Source organism: Leptonychotes weddellii, chromosome 4 (genome assembly GCF_054177405.1).
Source record: "Leptonychotes weddellii isolate Sample4059 chromosome 4, ASM5417740v2, whole genome shotgun sequence".
NCBI lineage: Eukaryota > Metazoa > Chordata > Mammalia > Carnivora > Phocidae > Leptonychotes > Leptonychotes weddellii.
The window spans coordinates 157,728,603-157,734,602 of record NC_138372.1 but is presented as its reverse complement, the minus strand read 5'-3'; positions in this window follow the sequence as shown (position 1 = coordinate 157,734,602).

Sequence of the window (6,000 nt, the reverse complement as noted above, 5' to 3'; positions counted from 1 at the left end):
CACCAGCCACCTTGCCAAAATTTCCAGACTGGCCCCAAACTCAGGGAAGAAAGGGCATAAGGGCATCACTGGAGAGGAAAGCGGACAGCACTCTGTTGCCACGGTTTAATGTGGAGGAGCCGGGGGGGGGTGGGTATGTCAAAGTTCAGAGAAATATTTCTCACTGCCTCCTGCTTGCTGTGCAAACTTAGGCAAGTCTCTAAATATCTCTGAACCGTTTTCCCTTCAGGAAGGGAATCCTGGCCCTCCTTCTGCTTCATAGGATTAATGATTCCTTACAAGGAGTCACCTGAGCCGTTTGCCTCACCAAGAGGCCATACTTCTCTCATTTCATTCCCGTGAGAGATCTGTGGGGTATACAAGGAGTCCTGGATCTTCCTCACAGTGCAGTTGAGGAAACTGAGGCACAGACAGGTTTACTACCTCCACCAAATGCTTGATAAGTACCTACAGGTCTGTGCTCAGGAGATGGGAGACTTTGGGGGAGCCTAGAAAAGAGCAAAAGATTTGCTTGAGGTGCCAGGGAGGGAGCCGCCGGGACCAGCCCCGGCTCTGCCTTCTAGCAACCGTGAGTTCCAAAGAGAAGAGAAAGACGCCTAAGCCCAGCTGCAATCCATCCGTGCTTCCTGTGGGCCCCATACATCTTCCCCATATCTACCCAAGCGCTTGGACTGTTCTAATACATTGACGCCTGGCCCTCGATAGAAGCTTAACGAATGCCGCATGCATGCGTGCGTGCAGGAACGGATTGCAGCAAGGGGATATGTGGGAAGGGCATTCTAGGTGAAGGAAATTAAGTCAACAAAGGTATGGAGGTGGGAAAGCCAGACCCGTGTAGCATTCCCACAACCTCTCTCTGTAAGGCCCTCGGGCCCCTTCCCCTGAACCTCTGTGTGCTATTGCTTTAAAAAGTCAGGGACGCGGCTAAGGAAAAGCGGAGATGTAAGATGGGTCAGGGCCTCTGCAGAGTAAAGAACTATACGGTGTGGCTGATTGCTGCCTCCCTTTCCCTGTGCCAGTCTTTCTTCTTTGGCCATGAGAAGGAGGGATAGATCTAGAACTTCTGGATATTGATCCAGAAGTTTCTATGAGCCTGATATCAGGGAATTTACATATATATTACATTACCTTTTTTCCTAAAACGTCACTGAGGTTGGAGGGACTTTTTAAAAATGATTATTGTCATTAGTATAAAAGTAATCCATGGTGGTTGTTTTAAGAATTCTAATCAGGAAATGAATGAAATGCCAAGTTAAAGGGAGAAAGTGCCACGCCCACTCCATCACCCCCTCAGCCTGACGATGAAAGCAGCAGGTGTGCACGCGTGCGTGTGCGTGTGTGCGTGTGCGTGTGCATGTGTTCTCCTGGCTCCTGGCTCCTCACTTGGAGCACCTCCCAGCTCCTCTCCCCAGCACCATCTCCCACTCACCCCCACCCGGGGAGGACCATGATGGTCCCCACTTCCTCATTCTGCAGAGCAAGTGGCCCGCTCCCAGCAACCAGCAGAGCCTTGCAGCTCTGACACGGCGGGACGCTGTTTTTCCCACAGGGAGTCTCAACCCATTAGTGAGTCAGGAAACCATTTCAGTGGTTGATGATTAGCAATGCTCTATATAAAACAGAAGATAAGAGAAAACATCAAGACGGCATCGTCAGAACTCAGCTATAGCTTTGGCCCAAGGGGAAAACTGAGGCCCAGAGGACAAAAAGGACACACCAAGGTTACACAGCAAATTCTATCTGGGTATCTGGGTCAGGATTGCACATCCATTCATTCAGTATTTATCACACACCTACTATGTTGTTCCAGGCATCAGGGAGTCTTTGGTTACTGTATGATCTCACGTCTGCGTGGAACCTAAAACAAATGAACTCAGGGGCACCTGGGTGGCTCAGTCAGTTAAACATCTGCCTTCGGCTCAGGTCGTGATCCCAGGGTCCTGGGATCAAGTCCAGAGTTGGGCTTCCTGCTCAGTGGGGAGCCTGCCTCCCCCTCTCCCTCCCTCTGCCTGCCACTCCCCCTGCTTGTGCTCTCTCTCTCTCTCAAATAAATAATCTTTTTTTATTAATTAATTAATTAATTAATTTAAAAAATGAACTCACAGAAACAGACCAGATTAATGGTTGCCAGGGTGGGGAGGTGGGGGAAAGGGGTGAAGGCGACCAAAAGGTACGAACTTCCAGTTCTGAGAGGAATGTGTTGTGGGGAACTATGATTATTGCCAATAGCACTGCTGAGAGAGTAAATATTAAAAGTTCTAACCAAAAGAAAAGGTAATTATGTGAGATTACGGATGTATGTAACCTCTTTGTGGAAATAGTTTAGCATTATATACAAGCATCGGATCGTCACGTGGTACGTCATAAGCTTGTACGATGTTAGATGTCAATTATCTCTCAAGAAAGCTCGGGGGGAATATTTTTGAAGAGAGAGAGAGAAGTGTGTCCTGCTGGAAACCAAGAGAAGCGAGCATCTCCAGATGACAGATGCGGTCAGCCTCACCAAATGTTGACCCGCGCCTCTTTTCCTGAGGAATGTGGCCCCTATTCGAACAAGCTATTAAATCCCCTCAACTCTTAAGATTCACTTTTCTTTTTCAAATTCTAACATTGCGGAAATCAGGGTACCCCTCGCTATCAGCGTTTGTCCCCACCACACACGCCAACCTTGCCAACAGATAAATAAAGGCTCTTACTAAATCAATACAGCATCTTACAATCAATCAGTGGGGGAAAAAAATAGGTTGTCATGACAACAAGGAGGAAGGCACCAGAAGAGAGGCCATCCTCAGGCATCTACTGTAGACCAAGATTTGTGCTTAAAAGTGTCACACTTTATCTCATCAAACATCAGGAGCAGGGAAAGAATTTATAAGGGAAAGAGAAACATTTTTCCAGTTTAGCATGATAAAGGACCAGAGCCTTATTCCTGAAAAGCAACGGGCTCTCCAGCTGGAAAAGAGGAAAAGCCAAGTTTATTTCTGTTTACTTTGCACATCCCAAGAGCCCTTCCCCCCACAAACATCATCAAAGAAATGACAGTCTGACCAAATTCAGGGTTTTCTCAGAATTTGTAAAAAAGCTTTTAACATATGTGAACACTGCAAATGTTTCCCAGTTATGAGTGTTTGCAAAAACCAGGAGACAGATTTTCTAAATAGGTAGGAGATAGAGCACTTGGTTTTCTGAGACGATTCTTTCCAAAGTTTTGGCTCATCTCTGCTTGACTGACCAAGCTACACCGACTTGCTGCTGAGCTGGGTTTACTCAAATCTCAAATCTGCTATCTTTGCACAGAAGGTCCTCTGGGCTTTGAGCACCTGCAAATAGGGCAGAGATTCAGGGAAATGGACGGGGCTTGTTTTGCTAATTTGTACTTGCTTGCTCACTATAAAATAGAGCTTTGTGAATGACACACTGATCTTGGGTTTTCCCTTCCTTCCTTCCTTCCTTCCTTCCTTCCTTCCTTCCTTCCTTCCTTCCTTTCTCCCTCCCTCCCTCCCTCCCTCCCTCTCTCCATTCCTTCCTTCCTCCCTCCCTTCCTTCCTTTCTCCCTTTCTTTTAATAGGTGTGGCCAATTCCAGCCATAGGGAACAGGAAATAGAGCCTAAACCTTTACCAGGTTCAGAGCCAGAAATATGGTGAAACTTAAGATCAAGGGTGCAACCAGACTTGCCTTGCCCTTCGCAGGGATCAAAAGCCCCTCAAGGACATGTTCTTGGCAGTTTTCCTTTCTTTTCTCTACTTCCAGGGGGCTGCATTTCCCTCCTTACCTGGGAGGTGCACCTTTTTATCATTATCAAGCCATCTGTCAGCAGCCACTCTGGCCGGCCTCGGAGCTACCCCTCCCCGGAGGGCCCATCTCTCCCTCGGCAGCCCCGCCAAGATCCTGCTGGGGACACAGTCTGTCACGGGGAGCCGCTGTGAGGGGCCAGCCACCTCAGGAACTGGCTGGGGCAGCTCGGTTTTCCCAGACAGCACATCGATGAGCACACCGAGGGCTGGGTCCCACAGCACCTTCCCACAAGGGCTCCCGGAGCCCGATTCTATCTGCCATCTCCCAGTGAAGCAATCCACATAATTAGCCGCATTAATACCAGGGCTGTCTGAGGCTGCCCGTCGCAACCCCGGGCCTGGGCGCCTGCTGCAATGAACCCTTTAATGATTATTCAGCTCCCTTCCCACCAGCTAAGTGTAGAAAAATGGGGTCTCACTCTGGGATGGCTGCCTAGCACCCTACCGTCCAGAACAGGTTTTTCTAGAAAGCTGACCCCTATGAGCCAGAAGAGTAGTCTTTGGACATGGCAGCCAAACTGCCAAAAGAACTGCAGGGATTCTGGACCTTGCTTTGGCTCTGGACATTTTTTTGTTAACCAACATCTTTCGAGACTTTTTTTTATGGGCAGAGCCCTCGAGAGCTTATTAAACTACTCTAAGGAAGGTCCTCTGACTGGTCCAACCTCCTACCATTTCAAAAACTAAGACCCACGTATCGGAAAATACAAATGGGGTGGGTGGGGAACAGGGCTGATGTCTACACTGACTTAGCAAGGAGGGAAATGCTGCCCCTGAAACATACCACTATCACCGTTTTTAGAGGCTCAGATTTGTTACGCAGAACCAGGACTCTCTAAGGAATGCTCTAAGAATATTCTGTGTGGCCTGAAGTGATTTGCTTGACCTCTCTGAACCTTCAATCCTGATAAATCCAGGACTAGCTCAGTCACTCTCTTGATTATTCTGCCAGCTTCAGGGCAGGTGGGTCTGCCTCCAGAGACCAGAGTGCACCCAGGCTCACACGGCCCTCCCAGAATGATGCTGATAATGGTGCACACAGCCACTGGGCACTGGGGAGGGAGGGTGGCTGGCTGGCTCTGCCCTGGGGACGGAGTGGGGGTCACAGGCAATGAGGGACCTTGAAGGGCAGAAAGGGAGGAGGTAGAATTAGGTTTTTTAAGGTCTAAGAAACAGAAAAGGCTCAGACATGGAGAAACCGGCAGGGGAAGTTTAGGGAAGAGTAAGAAAATTAAAGGGACCCTCATACCTTTGGCTCTGCCTCTCCAAACTCCCAGAACCTTCCTTTTCAGAATTGTCCATTTCCTTGGAGATGAAGCTGCATTGCTCAGCTATTGTGCTCAGTCTCTCACGGGGGTCCGAGGCCCCTTCCCAAGAGGATATCGGACGTGGGTCGTGGATGAGCGCGGGGATTGAGTTCGAGCCAGGAAAGATTTGCCGGACACCCTGTCATGGGTGTCTCTTCCAGCTGTCCCTGTCTCCCCTCGACCTTTTGTCTTTCAAAGCCCATTCCAAATGCTACCCCTGGCATTCCTCCACCCCGCATAGCAGCATGGGGAAGTGGCTCTGCGTTCAAATCCGGGCTCTACCGTTTAGGCGCCATGCCCCTCAGTTTCCCAGACTGTAAAATGGGGGAGTATCACAAAGGCTCATTGTGAGAACCAAGGAAGTCTAAGACACGTACTGTCTCTAGAAGAGCACCCAACACCTCGTGAGCAATGCATCAATGTTAGCAATGCCTAATGATTGCGTGTGGTTTTCCTTTATTCCCTCCTCTGGGAATCACCGTGTTTCTGCATTGGCATAACGCCTTTTCCAGAAGGTGCCAGAGAAGATGGGCTAAGTCATTGATGAGACTTGAATCGGAAGCCAGAGACAGCATGGCCCAGAGGTTCGTGGGTGGGTCCCGAAGTCCCACAGCTCGTGCGTGAATTCCAGACCCAGCCTCAGTTCCTTCATCTGTAAAATGGAGATTAAAATCACTCCCACCCGAAAGGGTCCCTGTGCAGATCAGCAAGGTAAGGCCACGAAGACTTCACCAGAACACAGTGAGGGCTGCTATGGTTCGGGCTCGCACAGCCACGTGCTCTCTGAGGGGCCGGAGGCTGGGGCTGGAGCTCCAGAGCACAAGATGAAGAAAGCGGCGGGTCTTGGTGTCCTCCTTGTCCGCTCTCCCTCCCACTGCAAAACAAAGATCTCCTTGCC